The sequence below is a fragment of the Cryptomeria japonica genome, chromosome 9, assembly GCF_030272615.1.
Source record: "Cryptomeria japonica chromosome 9, Sugi_1.0, whole genome shotgun sequence".
NCBI classification, from domain to species: Eukaryota; Viridiplantae; Streptophyta; class Pinopsida; order Cupressales; family Cupressaceae; genus Cryptomeria; species Cryptomeria japonica.
Genome location: NC_081413.1, coordinates 679,089,502 through 679,107,490, shown reverse-complemented (window position 1 = coordinate 679,107,490; position 17,989 = coordinate 679,089,502). Strand labels below are relative to the sequence as shown.

Here is a 17,989-nt window from a genome sequence, read left to right as displayed (position 1 = left end):
CATGCTTTGAGATTTTTCAAGAAGAGAGACAAGGCCTTCTAATTTTTTTTTTATAAAAGGACCAAGCATTTTCTTACTTGGCTTGAAGCCAAAGATAAGTTTTGTTGTCCAACTAGTGACCTTGAAACCTTTTAGGTTACATTGTTACCTTTATGCTTGTAGACATAATTCATAAGATTGAGGTTTGTTGTTCAAGCCTAGGTGGAAAGATTGGAAATGACATCCTAACATAATGCTTCTTAATTACAAGCCCTACAAGAGCTACCCTTGGTTCTATCTACATTTTTCTATGGTGTCTATCTTAAAGTAGAGATGGTCATTGTAATCCTATCTGAGCACTTTGTAGTGTAGGTTTCAAATCATTTGGTCAACTCTTCTATAGTTGAAGCTTGATTATTTTGCCTAGTGTATTATTTTCCAAGGTAGGTTCTAGTTGGTTTTAGATTAACTGATAGTAGGATCATGGATCCTCAATGCTCATTTTGTGGTTATCAAGAAACTCTAAAGGACTTTTTTGGTTTTGTCTCAGAGTTTAGGTTATGTGGGCTTGAATTCATGATTTTTTCAAACCCTTTTTATATCAACCATTCTCATGGCATATAGCATACGGTTTTACTAGGGGATCAACCTAGAATCCCCTCTAAATAAACTTGAATTTGACATGCTTTTAAGGTGAAAATTCTTTATTTTCATCATCTTACTTGAATTTGTTTTCAGCTATTGATTTCAATAATTTATTCACACTTTTTAGAAGAGAAAACATCTTTTATATATTAAAATTTTGAATCGAAAAAGCTAAAAAGTGATTGGTTATTGATACATGTGAAATTTATTAATGAGCTTTTCATTATCATCCCTCCTTTAAATTGATAATTGAGGGGTTGGATACACAAAGAATGCACTGCTACTAGAAGGGGATCCACTATCAATGCTTTTCCCCTATAAATAAAAAAAATAAAAAATTATAAAATCTAAAAACAAAGCAGGTAAATTCAGACAAAACAAAACAATTAACGTTAACACGTTGTAATTATGAAATGAACGAAAGTAAACGTAAAAAAAGCACAGTTGCGTTTCAAAGGACAATGATGAGATTCCTGTCGTCGTACATAGTCCCATTTTTTATTATAACTCTGACAGTACAATATGACTTTTTCAACACGGATTTCACACGGCGAAGATGTTTATGAAGGTGCTTTTATTGAACGCGTTTGAAGATGCTTTTGACCCTGCATATCTATCCATTCAAGTCTTTTCACCATGACCCCACTTCCATCCTTCTCTTCATTCTTCATTTGTACACACTACACTTCACGTGGTTTAGTGGGCGAAGTGGGGGAAACAGAAATAAAAGTGGGCACAGTACACTGTTCTTGTGCTTATCCCCAACAAATATTATCCACTCATTCTCTGCCACGCCTTCTGCTCCCTGCTTTCTTCATTGGTTATTAGGTTATATTCAATTCAACTCCGTTCTCTGCATCATAACACTACCACTAGTTTAGCCTTCTGTTTTTCAAGTATTTCTGCAATAAACCCAGATTTACCCATTTTGTATTTTCCAGGTTTTCGTTCGCCTCAGGTTTAGCCTGTCAAGCATTTCAAATCTCTCAAGCCGCGTTTATCAGCAATCTTCTTTTTTCCAATCATAATGGCAGCCTCTTCCAACCCCGGTGGACAGCCCAAGTATGGCCGAAGAAATGCTTTTGATGGCCTAAGAAGTGCCCTACCTGCTTCTACTGTTGCATCTGGACAACAAGCGTATCCCATTCTACATGCTTTCGATGCCCTAAGAATCCCCCCACCTACTTCTTCTTTTGATGCCCTAACAATCACCCCACCTACTTCTGCTTTTGATGGCCTCAAAATCCCCTCACCTGCTCCTGCTACTGCTTCTTCGTCTGCTGAATCCTCATCTGGAATGAAGCATCTGCCGTACGATGTCTTTATAAATCATCATGGAGGAGATTCTAAATACACAGTGGCCAACAGAATCTATGACAGATTAGGTGATACTGGACTCAGAGTTTTCTTAGACAAAAATGAACTGGAGCTTGGAGATTTTTTCCCTAGTACTTTAGAAGAAGCAATGCGTAGTGCTTCTATTCACATAGCCATTTTTTCTGAGAATTATGCACACTCTCCTTGGTGTTTGGCTGAGCTGGCGTTTATGCTGCAAACCGGCATCAAATTTATCCCTATTTTCTATCGTGTGGAGCCCTCTGATCTAAGATGGGCAATCGAAGGAAAAGGAATCTACGCAGATGCCCTCTCCAAGCGTGAAATGAAGAGCAGGTATACCTCAAATACCACTCCTGTTAGATGCCCTGTTTCACCCTAAATATTAATTAAGTAAAGTAAAAATATATATTATTACTATTTTCTCTTTTTTATTTGTCATATATCATAGTTAAGTTTGTTCTATTGTACTGCTTGTCTGTTATTCTACCTGAGCAGATACAGCTCAGAACAGCTTCAAAGCTGGAAGTTGGCACTCAGAAAAACTTCCTTCTACACTGGCGAGCCCATTAATAATCAGGGGTAAGTGTAAAATAATCTTTCTCCTTCTGCTTAGCTTAACAAACCTTCTTTGCGTGTTTATTTTTTGAGGGTTCTTCTCGTTTTGCATCAGCATTAACTCTGTTCCTTTTAGTTGTCAGATAAAAATAATATCTCACCCCAGCTGAATTAGAGTCAAAACACCTAGTTGCTTTGCTTAATTGCTTGTGATGTTCAGGACAAATTATGTACAACATAAAAATTTATGTATGGATAGCCACTCCACTGAATGGAAAATTAAGCCTAGTACTCAAATTGATTCCAAAATTAAAATACGGTATACGTTTGATGTCTAGTACATCATAATCTATGGTAGTTATCGCATAAAACTACGTGCTTCAAATTCTATCCGTTAACAGTCGCAATAATGCTGGTCAACAAGCGCACATGTTCTAGATCTTAAATTTTTGTGGAGGTATCTTTAAATAGTATCGACAATTATCAACTTACAATTACAATGAATAATAAAAAATAGATCGATTGCCAGTATTTTTCAATTTAAGTGTATTAGTAATTTTTAATATTAATATTTTGAATCACATTAGCTATAATTCATTATTAGTATATATTTTTTTTAAATTGTGTAAAAGATATATTTTTTAAATATCTAGGGGAAACGTACTAGTAGTGGTTATAGTTAATTTTGCGTATCCACAGATTGTAAATGGTACATTGCATTTTCGACAATTTTTTTATGGTTGTCTTAACATGCAACTTAGTTGCTTATAGCTAATGTTCTAGCTTCTAGGTAGTAATAACACACACTGTGGAATCATTTATGCACACAAAGGTCAAAAAGTACACATTTCAAAGTGTCGCCCGATACCTACTTAAAGATGTTTTAGTAACTGTCCACTCAAAATTGACAGGACCTGTGGACAAATGTCCTAGTAGTTGTGCACAAATAGGCCAATTATGGATCAAAAAAGCTAAAAAGTGGTCGACTATTGGTACATGTGAAATTTTTTGATAAGCATTTGTGACCATTGTAATATGTTTGAATCAACCTTAGTTGAATGTCTCCTTGAATGTTTAGTTGCATTTTTGGCTAATGTTGCTTAGTTTCTCATGTGGATGTTTATAAAATCCCTATGATGATATTGTATCGTATCTTTTTCAACATAACAAGGAAGTGTATTTGAATATTCAAGGATTATTAAGTAAATTCACTTAATATTTTACAAATATTCATTATTGTTATGATTGTTTATGTAGAGCCTATCTTGCTTATGCATTTCAAATCACATAGTCTTTTGTGGTATCTTGATTAAGGTATCATCGTCCAGTTCCATTTATTGCATGTTCTATATAATTTTAGAGACTTCCAACTAGGTATAAGCATTGTTTTATCACTTGTTTTTCTCTCTCATATCTTCAACGCACTCAAAATGTCATTCAAGTTAAACATTCGTTAGTTTCATTAATTCGTTGTGTTTTTTTACCATGTTTGAATGTGCATAACAACATAAGGGATTGTTATAAAATGCATTCTTTGATGCTCATATGGTAGGATATTTGTTTATAAGATGCTTATCCTTATATGTTCGAACTAGCACATAAGTATAGTGTGACACCAATATCGGGATACATTTTGATTTGGGCATAGTTTAAATTAAGGGAGTTTTTAAATGTGTTTTATCATCAACCCAACATCTTAGGGAACCCACTTTTTTCTCTTTTAGAGCCAAAAGTGAAGAAGGTATTACCCACCTTAATCAGCGGTCCTTAGCTACCCTACCTAAAGAGAGGTTTGTGGTTATATCAGGATTGACACCCTTGATGCTTGAGAGATTACCAAGCCTTAGGGATTTGAGACTTATAGATCAAATCATCAACAATCTGACAACAATCACCCTTCAAAGTGTGATGTAGAGTGGGAAGAGAAAGAAGAGCAATGTGTTTGAATGAGCATCAAGCAGGAGTGAGGAGTGCCTAGAAGGAGGGGGTGATGAGGATGGTGGTGTCAAAGATTCTATTTCTAATGGCTAGGGTATTCCTTTAGCTTTTGAGGATGACATTAAACTATTAGACCTCTAGATGGATGCTTGTGGAAGCATTGACTCTTTTTCTTCCTCCAAAACATTCATGCGTGGGCTAGATTCGATGGAGTTTCTCAAGGATGTGTTTCTAGGCTGAGTGCTCAGAAGGAGAGGGTGATAATGATGGGGATAAGGAAGACTCTATTTTTGACGGTTGAGGTAATCCTCTAGCTATTGAGGAGTACATTAAATTGTTAGACCTCTAGTTGGATTCTTGCAGACCATTCTACTTCCTCCAAAAAAATGATGGGCATATTGAATTCATTAAGGGTTTTGGAGGATGAATTTTTGGGCTCTTTTGCCTCATTTGGTTAGGGCCTTAAGAGAGGCTTCTTCCTCTTTCCTTCCCTTGTGAACAAGAATGTTTTATGTAAGGTTGGTTTAGGTTTTGATGGGGGCTTAATGATTTTTCTCGCTCCTAGTGTGGCCTCCCTTGTTCCAGTGGTGGTGGATCTTGATTAGACATGGGCATCTTTGTGGCCTGACATTTAGAAGTGCTCCCTATCCATAAGTCTGTGCTATAGATGGGCCTATATCTCCTCCCAACACTATTTGTGTTCACAAAAGGAGGATGTATTTATATTTCTAACATTTTTTTATAATTCTACCTTAAAGTAGGTGAATGCTCTAGCAAGGAAGCATTTGGTTGCTAGGCCTAATGCAAATAGGTTTTGATCATGGGTGAGGAGGAAGTGGGAAATAAATGACAAGCTAGAGATTTCTATTCTTCCTTCTGGCTTCTTTATTATGTTTTTCTCTTACTGATGATTGTCCTCAAACCCTAAAAGGTTGTCTTTGGATTTTTAGAAAATTCCATTTTTTCTCACGAGGTGGGAAATAGGTTTGTCAAGCAAGAGCCTTGGATCCAAATAGTACTAGTGTGGGTTAGACTTCCTATCCTGTCATTAGAATATTCGTACAATGATGTTTGGATAGCCGCAACTTGCTCTTTCGGTGATCTCATAATGTTTGATGGTATGATCAAATCTAGAAAGAATATAAATGTTAAATTTTGCATCAACATTGTAGTTGACAAGCAACTCCCATTCTTGATCACGCTTTCTTTTAATCTTGGTGAATGGGTTCAATAGATTGATTACGAGGGATCCCTTGTGAGGTGATATAGTTGTCATACGACAAGACATGTCATTGTTGTGTAGCTTTTCCTTGGTTGATCACAAACTAACAATTTGTACGTCCCTTTCACCCCTACTTTGGAGATGGGTGTTGGAGATTGTCATTTTGTAGACAAAAATGACTTCTTTTTTAAAGAGAAATGTGATGGCCTTATCGAGGCTATGCTTCTTGTTCCTCCTTTTGGCTCATTGTCCTCTAGTAATGAAAATAATTTATCCTCCTCATTGTGTTTAGGTGGCTTTTCTAATCTCATCCATTTGGGGTTTGATTTTGATAATAATTGTGAAATGAATTAAAAACAAAGATCTTTGAAGCTTTTCAATTTTAAATTTTATTCATTGCTAGCTTCTAACCAACTACTTTGTGGCTGCTTGTAGTTATGGTCTTCTTATGTTTCTATTGCTTTTAGTATGTCTTTGGTGTTTTTGTTCTCTTACATTTTAGTGGTGTTGTCTTAGCCTCACTCCTTGTGAGACTTGATATGTTTGTCTCTTTGGTTGCTATCTAATAGGTTTTGGCCCTTCTTTTGTTCTACTTAACCAAAACTTTTGAAGATAAAAATATAATATTATTTTCTTTCTCTTTATTATTCCCTCAAAGTTGTAAAAGAATTCATTTTCACTCACAATTCCCAACCTTGGGTCTAGTGATAGTTTATTCTATCACTTATGACCTTTTAAATAAAATATAAGTCACTTTTTAATTTTTATACAAATCCTCATCATTCATCGTCGTTAATCTACTTTACAAGTGGCATCTGTGTGAATACTTAATTGACAAAGGTTTTTTTTTCTTGATAGTTTTGTTCATTTTCTTCTATCAAAATGAGTGGACAACATGATTGGCAGCTTTTAAAGCATAAAGATAGCCATGAATCCTTAATTAAAGAGTCCAAATTCTAATTAATATATTGTTTGTCTATTTATATCTTGATTACATTTCCTTGCAAACTTCCCTTGATTCTTGACTATGGTAGTATTGTTGTCAACAAATTTAAACCATTTAAAAAAAAATTACACCACGACATATGTCAAAAAAAGAACTGCCCAAAGTTGCATAAAGTTTCTATCATAAATATTGCACAGGAGGAGTGTAAATTCACTATGAGCTCTATGAAATGTAGGAGCTAGCTCTAGATTGAATCTATATACCATAAAATATATAAACAAAAAATAAGATAGAGTTAATTAATAAAATGCCTAGAGACTCAGTGATATTAGATATAAGCACAATAAGGAGAGAGAGGATAAAAGAATTAGTTTTTTAAAATGTCATAATTTATATACTTACTATATTATTTGAAAAATCAAGCTATTCCATTCACTATAAACATTTAGAAAACAAATGCTTTCATAAATATATACCTTACCAAGATGAACTATAATAGCTAATAATGAACGTCCTAGTGCACTCCAAGTTCTCTTGAATTAATCTATACCTTATACAAAGTTTTCTTGTGCTTAAAAATGTAGTATATGAATCATCAATTACTTTTATACCTTAAAGGAACTTAGCATTTCCTCATTTTAAACAAGGGGAAAAAATCATATAGGTTGAAAATATGACAATTTTTATGTCCTTTGAATTTGATAAATGTTAAATTCTAAATGCTCTAGTGTTATGTCCTGAAAACTTTAACATCTAAGATAGAAAGAAGAATTGGATATAGCTTCTTAAGTGTTCAAAACAGAAGGTTGTTATCCATTTTATAATTCTTGCACGAGATCACAAACTATCTTTTGCAGAAGCTCCCACTCAAACTAGGTTAGTTCATAAAATCCAACAACTAACAACTGAAACCAAAATTAGAGTACTAGAAACAAATTCTTACACTAATCTTGAGATGGGTGATATGCATAAAATTTTCGAAGGTGATCTAGTAATTACATAATTGATACAAAAACATATAGAAATTAGCCACAAGCAATAAAAATTAACATGTGGTGATTTACATGGTGAAAATGCTTTCAAGAGAAAAAATCCCACACTTCAAAGTGCACAATGTATTATCAAATCTAAAACAAGATTACAATATACTTGCAATGTAAATATTTTCAAGAGCAACTCACCAACATTCAACAATATTTTGATAGCACGTATGTACTTTTAAATTCTCAACATATGAAACACTATCCCAAAGCTTAAATATATATGTAAATACAATACAAGATACCACAAATGGTATTATGAATGAAGTGCTAATACCATGGACCAAAACTAGGGGCTAAAATGGTCATACATACCCAAAAATAGCTTCTAAAGTGGAGGCACAAATTCTCATTCTCCTCACACATGTGGAACCTCCAATAATATTTTTTAACTCCCACCTTGTCAATAATCTATTGTAACTTGTCATAACATGCTTTGTTTAAAAGATCCTTTTATAGGTTATTATTAGCCCCCTCTGTTAGACGCATCATGATAATTTGCTAAGATGACAAAATTAAATGGTTCCTACAACACCTTGCAAAGAAGAAACACATGGCATATGATACCAACTCGAAATCCCATGCCCCATTTTCATTTGAGATAAATAAAATAAAATAATTATAATAATGTCAAAAAAAGTTGACAACATGTGTTAAATAATTTTTTTTTGTCAAATTTGACACCTTAATTACCAATAGAATGAGTGAGAAAAGAAAGCGTGAGAGGGGCAAAGACAAGGAGAAAGGAAAAATAGAAAAGTTGGACACACGCACACACAGTAGGGAGATGGAGAGGAATAGAGGGAGCAAAAAATAGCTAGAGTGAGAATTGAAGAGATAGAGAATGAAAGATATCTATATAGAGAGGGGGATTGATAGGGAGAGGAAGAGAAAAAGAGAGAGAGAGCAAATGAGAGATAGAAAGAGAGATTAGTGACAAAAAAGGGAAATTAGGGACAAGGAATATAGAGAGAGAGAGAGGGGCAATGAGAGAAAAGGAGAAAAAGAGAGATGGAGGAGACAAAGATATATAGAGAAGGGGAAAGAGAGAGATAAAGAGGGAGATAGGGAGGTTGATAGAATGATAGAGAAAGAAAGATAAGTATGATATATACAAGGAATGAGAAAGAAGAGAGATTGACTTTTGATCAACTATTTTGTTTAAAAAATCCAAAGATTGTATGTATTTGTGAGGGCCAATGGTCAAGACCTATCACATGAGTTTCCTGAAACCTATTCAATGTAACGATTGCTAGCATATTTTTTTGTGCTTGCATTAACCTAGTTTAATTATTTGTAAATATTGATTAGTTTAATTACTTGTAAATATTGATTATGTCTAAGAACATTCTACCATATGCATAAAACCAAAATACGACTAACATATATTAAAAAATAGAACTATAAAATTAGAAATATAATCAACATAATTAAAAAAATAGCATATTCAACTTTTATACATATATAATTGCACTAAGAGTAGCAGCATGGAATCTTTGTGAATATAAAAACCCTTAACAAATAATAATACTTAATATTGACACATACATGTATAAATATAATATTTACTATTTTCTTTAAATAAAACTCTAATTGACCAAACAATTCCTCCCTCCCTTCTACTATTAGTCACTTGGAAAGTGGCTTCTGGAAGCTCTTTGTGTTGGTGTCGATGACAATATAAACATAAGGAGGTCAGTTTTTCCCTTGCCACAAATTTGTAATATTAAAAACTTTGAGGCAATAAAATAAAATAACTTTTATTTAAATAAAAATAATTTTTCAAATAATTCTTAATTAAAGAGAAATGTTCTTAAAATAAACTAAAATATTTTAAAATAATTTTAAAGAAATATCTTCTTAAGTAAATGAAATAATTCAAGATATATTTTACTTTTGTATATAAATTTTATTTTATTTTTTGAAAAAAATTGCTCTTCACTATTCCAATAATTATTTTTGTTTTGTTTTTACTATATTATTATTTAAAAATATAATTATGTAGGGGAAGAGCACCAGTAGTTGAGCGCCCTAACATCTTACGTGAAAATTTCAAATCACTCCAAATCACTCCCAATTTTTTACAGTAGCTTACTTGGCAAGTCCCCTACTTATAACTGAGCTTTCAGCACCACATCATCAAGTATGGTGCCACATCAGCATGCTTTTTGCCAAGGTGTCCAAAACAGCCCAAAAAAAGTGAGACCAATAGGCATGCAAAAGAGGCCCCAATAGTTGTGCAGCTGATATGGCATCACCTGATTGGTTACTTTTTACAATATTAGTACATTTCCTAACAACTATCGGTACATTTCCTAACAAAAATTGATATTTTATGTTTCAAACAATAGGTTTAATTTGTTCAATTTTCGGAACAAAAGTTATCAACAACCCTCACAACAATTGGTACATGCTCAAATATTGTGCTCTTCCCCTAGTTACATTTTTATTTTTATTTTTATGTTGGTTGTGTTTTGGTTTTTTCTTGATGTTAAATAATATATTGATGAATAAATGAAAATGAAAATTTATATGTATATGTACTAAATGAAATAACTCTTTAGTAAATAAAATAAGTTCAATAGATGTATTTAAGACATCTTAGTAGTTTAAAAAATTATTAAAAATCTTAGTAATTAGAAAAATTAAATACAAAATATAGATATTTTAAATATATTAAAAAATAATAATCTTAAATTATTTTATTTGCTTAAATTCATCTAGACTGAAAATATAAGGATAAATTTTTAAATTCACTTAAAATTATTTAATAACTAATTTATTTACATTAAAATTATTTTATTTCAAAATTAACTTATTTTTAAAATATGTTGTAAATTAAAAATATATATTAAATGTTTTTTAATTTTTTACACAAAAACAATAATATTGATGGTTATATATGAAATCTGCAAGTGAAAAATGACGAAGTATGCCTGTGTAGTTATAATAATTAAATGTTATCCAGAGAATATTGCAAAGCATACTAATCCAAAAATTAAAAATTAAAAACTTGTACTTCTTGAAAAAAAAAAAACAGCCCAAAAAAACCATAAAAGAATTTGTGAATAATATAAAATCTTCATTAAAAACATATCTTCCCTAGCATCCATTTCTGTTCGTTTTATTCTCATTTTGTTCCGTTTATTTAATGGTGTTCCACATGTTCATTCTTCAGTGACCAAGAGCAAGCGGTGATGAATGTGGTGAATCGTGTACTAACAGAATTGAAGAAGGATCGGTTAGATGTTGCCAAGCATCCCGTGGGTTTGGATGAAACTGAAAAAGACTTTCATGAGAAGATTGCACTTCAATCTTCTGGGCCAATACAAATTGTGGGAATCTACGGAATGGGTGGCATGGGCAAAACCACCCTTGCAAAGAGACTATATAACAAAAATTGCTCGACCTTTGCTAAGTCAAGTTTTCTTTCCGATGTTCGTGAAGCTGCAAAGAACAACCGATTACATGAGAAACAAAAGGAGCTTCTGGAGGACCTTGATCTTAAAAGCAAGGATTTTAAAAATGTAGACAAAGGCAAAGAGATTCTAAAAGACAGTTTGAAATCTGTGCCTGTGCTGATCGTTCTAGATGATGTAGATCATACAGACCAATTAGATGCTCTATTGCCAGCAAGAGACAGCCTTGGCCACGGAAGTTTGATCATTGTGACCACACGAGAGTTGAGTGTCCTTAAAGCAGGGGGTATCTCCACTAAATATCAAATGAGAACACTGAATGACGCTCATGCCGACCACCTTTTTTGTTGGCATGCATTCGGACAACCCTCTCCTTTTTTGGGATTCGAGGATCTTGTTAAAAGTTTCATAAATGCTTGCCATGGTTTGCCTTTGTCACTGAAGGTCCTAGGGAGTCTGCTCTGTGGGGAGTCTAGCAAAAAATATTGGCAGTCTCAATTGGACAAATTGTCCAGACTAGTGCCAGACGACATCAAACTGAGGCTCAAAATAAGCTATGATGCTTTAGATAGAGAAGAGAAAGAGATGTTTTTGGATGTAGCATGTTTCTTTATTGGATGGACAAGCAGTAGAGCCATTGCAGTATGGGACGGATCAGAGTGGAATGGTCTGCACGGTTGGCAAAGGCTTCTGAATAAATGTCTTGTTGACCTGGACGAGAAGAATCTCATAAGAATGCATGATCATTTGAGAGATATGGGAAGGGAGATTGCCAATCAACAGTCACCTTATCGTCTTTGGTCTAAACAGCAGATTATCGAGATTCAGCCTCAACAGGTGAAGTCCGTGCTTTCATTCATGGCTTTATTAATCATGGCGAACAAGCTCCTCCGTACTAGTCAACTCTATTGCTTTAAAATATTTCTGATTATTACTTTGGTTTATTCAGGAAGCAGTACGAATCCGAGGAATGGCAAACGTATTTGGTGACAACTGTTACACCCGGCAAGGAGACATCATAATAAACACAAATCAAGGAGAGCGTAGCCTCCCGCCCGGCTCACTTGGATTGAAGATTTTTGTTGGTAATGGAGATTTTATTAATGAGGAACGTAGGGAACTATCTAGAGAACTGCTCTGTCTCCAGTGTAATAGATTTGAGCACCAAAATCTACCATCGTGGCTTTCATTGAAAAAATTAAGAATTTTAGAATTCTATGGACCTCAGAGATTAGAAGATTTGTGGGAACGTGATGCGGATGTAGGTATCTTGCTTTATGATTTTATTTTTATAAAATGTTAAACAGATTTATTTTTTATTAATGTTATATATGTTAAATTCTTTAAAAAAATTGGCTGCAGGCTCCTTTCCAGTTAGAAGAGTTGGTTATTAAGCTTTTCAGCAGTTTCCAAGGATTTCCAAGGTCAATAGCACATCTCAAAAATTTGAAAAAGATCTCAATAGCGGAATTGCCTTCGAATTCCTATGATACATTGAGCGGCCTCCCAGAAGAATTTTGTAATCTCCACTCGCTGGAGCACCTGGAGATAAAAATGTGTGAAAATCTGTCATACCTGCCGAGTAATTTCGGCATGTTGACCAATCTACAACACCTAGATTTGACTTTTTGCACCACGTTGAAGATGTTGCCAGATTCTTGTAAGAAGTTGACACTCTTGGAATATCTCAATTTAAGCTACTGTTATGAGCTCACCATCAAGCCAGGGTCACACATTTTGGAAAACATGACAAAGCTAGCATATTTGAATCTTCAAGGATGCAGGGAATTGGAAGAGTTGCATCTTCCAGAAATGACTTCCTTAACAAAGCTCTATTTAGGAAGTACCAGTTTGAGGGATCTGCCAGCTAATATCTTTCAGCTAACCAAGTTGACTGAGTTGGGGATGGGGAGTCACTTCTTGACCACCTTGCCAGCCTGTATTGGGAATTTGTCGTCCTTAACTACACTAAGCATCCAAGGTTGTGAGAAGTTGGAATCTTTACCTACCCGTCTTGGGAATTTGCTCTCTTTGACTACACTAAATATTCAGGGTTGTGAGAAGTTGGAATCTTTACCTACCCGTCTTGGGAATTTGCTCTCTTTAACTACACTAAATATTCGAGGTTGTGAGAAGTTGGAATCTTTACCGGATTCATTGGAGCATCTTAATTTCTTAAGAAATTTATATATAGCCAACTCAGGAGTGAAGTATTTACCACAAATATTTATCCATCTTCAAAGTCTGAAAATATTGAACACCCCAATCAGCGAGTTGAGTTATGGGTCAGGGTGCATGCTCAAGATGATATACCTAGAAAACACGAAAGTGTCCAAGATTTCAATTTGTGGAGACTGTTGTCCCTTTCTTGAAACTCTTAGCCTTTATTTTAATGAGGATTTAAGGAAGATAGAAACCCTGCCGGCAACATTGAAGAGCTTATATGTTTACGAGTGTAAAGTTCTGAAGGACATCAGGGGTGTCCGTCGCCTAAAAAACCTTAAAATTCTGTCTATAGAGTATTGTGAAGAGATAGACGGGCTTCCATGTTTTGCCGAATTGGCGTCATTGGAAACTTTCACATTGAAAGGCAGCAGCAAAGTGAAGAAAATAGCAGGTCTACAAGAGTTGAGATCATTGCGGGAGCTGACCATAGAGTTAGATGAGCTCCCCGATCTAGCAGGTCTACAAGAGTTGAGATCATTGCGGGAGCTGACTATAGAGTTAGATGAGCTCCCCGATCTTGCAGAGTTAACTTCTCTAAGAAAAATTACATTGCGAAAGTGCAACAAATGGGAGAATATAGAAAGAATAGATCATTTGACATCATTGGAGGAGCTTGAGATAAGTTATTGTCCAGAGTTAGAGGCGCTTCCAAGTTTTCTAAAAGTCTCTTCTCTAAAAAATATTGAATTTACAAATTGCCACAAATTGAAGATAGAAAGTTTAAAAAGACTGACATCACTGGAGAAGCTCATGATAGATAACTGTCCAGAATTAGATGGGCTTCCAGGTCTTGGAGAATTAATTTCTCTAAAGAAATTTTTTTTGATAAAATGTCACAATTTGAAGAAGATAGAAGGTTTGGAAAGCCTGAGGTCATTGGAGACACTCATGATAGATGACTGTTCAAATTTGGAAACCCTTCCGAGTTTTGCAGAGTTAACTTCTCTAAAAAAAATTGAATTGAAGAAGTGCAACAAAGTGAAGAAGATAGAAAGTTTACATCATCTCAGCTCACTGAAAATGCTCAAGTTGGATTATTGTACAGAATTAGATGGCCTTCCAAGTCTTGCAGGATTAATTTGTCTAAAACAATTTGAGTTGAAAAAATGTCACAAATTAGAGAAGATGGAAGGTCTAGAAAATCTGATATCACTGGAAACACTCAAGATAGATGACTGTGCAGAAATTAATGGGCTTCCCAGTCTTGCAAAATTAACCTCGCTAAACAACTTTGAATTGCTAGAATGCTGCAAATTGGAGAAGATGGGAAGTTTAGAATGTTTAAGATCAATGAATATGCTGAAGATAAGGGCATGTCCAGAATTAGATGGGCTTCCAAGTCTTGCAAAATTAACTTCTCTCAAAGAATTTGAGTTGGAAAAGTGCCACAAATTGAAGAAGGTAGAAGGTTTACAAGGTTTACTATCACTAAAGAAGCTGAAGATGAGTGACTGTGCAGAATTAGATGGGCTTTCAAGTCTTGCAAAATTAACTTCTCTCAAAGAATTTGAATTGGGAAAGTGCCACAAATTGAAGAAGATAGAAGGTCTACAAAATTTACAATCACTAAAGAAGCTGAAGATAAGTGATTGTCAAGAATTAGATGGGCTTCCAAGTCTTACAAAATTAATTTCTTTAGAAAATTTTGAATTGGGAAAGTGCCACAAATTGCAGAAAATAGAAGGTTTAGGAAGCCTCCCATCACTAAAGAACCTGATAATAAGTGATTGTGCAGACTTGGATGGGCTTCCAAATCTTGCAGAATTAACTTCTCTCAAAGAATTTGAGTTGGAAAAGTGCCACAAATTGAAGAAGGTAGAAGGTTTACAAGGTTTACTATCACTAAAGAAGCTGAAGATGAGTGACTGTGCAGAATTAGATGGGCTTTCAAGTCTTGCAAAATTAACTTCTCTCAAAGAATTTGAATTGGGAAAGTGCCACAAATTGAAGAAGATAGAAGGTCTACAAAATTTACAATCACTAAAGAAGCTGAAGATAAGTGATTGTCAAGAATTAGATGGGCTTCAAGTCTTACAAAATTAATTTCTTTAGAAAATTTTGAATTGGGAAAGTGCCACAAATTGCAGAAAATAGAAGGTTTAGGAAGCCTCCCATCACTAAAAAACCTGAAAATAAGTGATTGTGCAGAATTGGATGGGCTTCCAAATCTTGCAGAATTAACTTCTCTCAAAGAATTTGAGTTGAAAAAGTGCCACAAATTGAAGAAGGTAGAAGGTTTACAAGGTTTACTATCACTAAAGAAGCTGAAGATGAGTGACTGTGCAGAATTAGATGGGCTTTCAAGTCTTGCAAAATTAACTTCTCTCAAAGAATTTGAATTGCGAAAGTGCCACAAATTGAAGAAGATAGAAGATCTACAAAATTTACAATCACTAAAGAAGCTGAAGATAAGTGATTGTCAAGAATTAGATGGGCTTCCAAGTCTTACAAAATTAATTTCTTTAGAAAATTTTGAATTGAGAAAGTGCCACAAATTGCAGAAAATAGAAGGTTTAGGAAGCCTCCCATCACTAAAGAACCTGAAAATAAGTGATTGTGCAGAATTAGATGGGCTTCCAAATCTTGCAGAATTAACTTCTCTCAAAGAATTTGAATTGGGAAAGTGTCACAAATTGAAGAAGCTAGAAGGTTCAGAAAGTTTGCAATCACTAGAGAAGCTGAAGATAAGTGATTGTCAAAAATTAGAAGGGCTTCCAAGTCTTGCAAAATTAATTTCTCTCAAAAATTTTGAATTGGAAAGGTGCCACAAACTGGAGAAGTTAGAAGGTTTAGGAAGTCTCTCATCATTGAAGAACCTGACGATAATTGACCGTGCAGAATTAGATTGGTTTCCAAGTCTGGAAGAATTAACTTCTCTCAAAGCATTTGAATTGGGAAAGTGCCACAAATTGAGGAAGGTAGAAGGTTTACAAAGTTTGCAATCACTAAAAAAGCTGAAGATAGGTGACTGTCAAGAATTAGATGGGCTTTCAAGTTTCACAAAATTAATTTCTCTTGAAAATTTTGAATTGGGAAGGTGCCACAAATTGAAGAAGATAGAAGGTTTAGGAAGTGTGCCATCACTAAAGAACCTGAAGATAATTGACTGTCCAGAATTAGATGGGCTTCCATGTCTTACAGAATTAACATCTATTGAAGAACTTGTATTGAAAAAATGCAACAAGTTGAAGAAGATAGAAGGTTTAGAAAGTTTGCATTCACTAAAGAAGCTGAAGATAAGTGACTGTAAAGAATTAGATGGGCTTCCAAATCTTACAAAATTAAGTTCTCTTGAAAATTTTGAATTGAGAAAGTGCTACAAATTGGTGAAGATAGAAGGTTTAGGAAGTCTGCTATCGTTGACGACTCTGAAGATAATTGACCGTCTAGATGGGCTTCCGAGTCTTGCAAAATCAACTTCTCTTCAAGAATTTGAATTAAAAGAGTGCCACAAATTGGAAAAGAAAGAAGGTTTAGAAAATTTGCCATCACTAAAAAGGCTGAGGATAAATGATTGTGAAGAATTAGATGGGCTTTCGAGTCTCGAAAAATTAATTTCTCTTGAAAATTTTGAATTGAGAAAGTGCCACAAATTGGAGAAGGTAGAAGGTTTAGGAAGTCTGCGATCATTGAAGACCCTGAAGATAATTGATCGTTCAGAATCAGATGGGCTTCCAAGTCTTGCAAAATTAGCTTCCCTCGAACAATTCGTATTGGAAAAATGCCCCAGATTGAAGAAGATAAAAGATTTAGAAAGTCTGCAATCACTAAAGAAGTTGAAGATAAGTGACTGCGAAGAATTAAAAGGGTTTTCAAATCTTGCAAAATTAGTTTCTCTCCAAAATTTTGAATTGAGAAAGTGCCAAAAATTAGAGAAGTTAGAAGGTTTAGGAAGTCTGCGATCACTGAAGAACCTCAAGATAATTGACTGTCCAGAATTAAATGAGCTTCCAAGTCTTGCAGAATTAGCTTCTCTAAACAACTTTGAATTGCTAAAGTGCCACAAATTGGAAAAGATTGAAGGTTTTAGACAGTCTCAGATCACTGAAGACGTTGAACATGAGTGATCGCCCAGAATTAGATGGGCTTCCATGTCTTATAGGATTAACTTCTCTTAAATTTTTTGGTTTGAGAATGTGTCAGAGGATAACAGGTTTACAGCGGTTGCCATTATTGGAGAAATTGGAAGTACATTCCCGCTCGAATGCCCCTTGTATAATCGGCTTAGAGCACTGTGAGAGATTGAAGTCGCTGGTTGTCGTAGCAAATGACATGCAAGTTGTTGAACCATTCATCAGTAACATACAGGTAATAGAAAATAGTTAAATTAGAAATATAAAAGTCTATTTCTTATTATGAGGCATCTGATTTTGTGCTGCCTTTTGTAAACAATGTGCAGAAATGGCCAAGAGAAGTGATTATATGCACAAGAGCAGTAATTGATGTGGGCTCGCTGAAAAACATCTTTACCTCATTTCCTCTGAAAGATGTGGTCCAATCCAACGGAGGCTTAAACTTTAGGAGGCCGGAGAGTTCTGCCAACGCCAATGCCATCCTAATAGGTTTTATTATAGATTATGTCTATCCCAATTTACTTTTCGGGATATCTACGGACAGAGGTAATCGTTTCCATACCGAGTTGGATAATGGAACATGGCTATGGATGGGCATCTTTCCACAA

General features: G+C 34.5%; 1 pseudogene; it reads left to right on the top strand.

Annotated features, from left to right (window-relative positions):
* The first annotated feature begins 1,288 nt into the window (after positions 1-1,288).
* LOC131073992 (uncharacterized) lies at positions 1,289-17,512 on the top strand (annotated as a pseudogene).
* Positions 17,513-17,989: the final 477 nt, after the last annotated feature.